The sequence below is a fragment of the Octopus bimaculoides genome, chromosome 17, assembly GCF_001194135.2.
Source record: "Octopus bimaculoides isolate UCB-OBI-ISO-001 chromosome 17, ASM119413v2, whole genome shotgun sequence".
Taxonomy (NCBI): Eukaryota; Metazoa; Mollusca; class Cephalopoda; order Octopoda; family Octopodidae; genus Octopus; species Octopus bimaculoides.
This window is the reverse complement of record NC_068997.1, coordinates 28,476,930-28,477,282: the sequence shown is the minus strand read 5'-3', so window position 1 is coordinate 28,477,282 and position 353 is coordinate 28,476,930. Positions and strand designations below refer to the sequence as shown.

At 48.7% G+C, this 353-nt stretch overlaps 1 protein-coding gene across 1 annotated transcript in view; it reads left to right on the top strand.

Annotated features, from left to right (window-relative positions):
* Nucleotides 1-353, top strand: part of LOC106870683 (GPI ethanolamine phosphate transferase 1) — a 49,019-nt gene that overhangs the window by 30,142 nt on the left and 18,524 nt on the right. The gene's annotated exons all lie outside the window — the stretch shown is intronic.

The window sequence follows — 353 nt, the reverse complement described above, 5'->3', positions numbered from 1 at the left end:
ATAGTGTTCAGTCAACGGTCAATCATAATAATGGCTGACCAGAAGTTAGAAATTCTTTTTTCAGGAGAGCTAAGAAAAGGGGGAGATAACAAACGGTGATCGAAGAGCTAGGGGCTGTGTGTGTGGAAGATAGAAAGCTGGTGATCTTGACATATGTAGTGTGAAAATGGGGAAGGGAGAAAGGAGTTGGTCAGTTGTAGTGTGTGCGTGGTGTGATGCGAGGGTATTGGTGTGATGTGATGTGAGGGTGTTGGGAGGTGGGGAAGGCATGGGTGGAGTGTGGGGTATGTGGGTAGGGGTGGGTGTAAGGAATTGGATGGGGTGTGGTGGGATGAGCTTATGAGGGGGTGTTG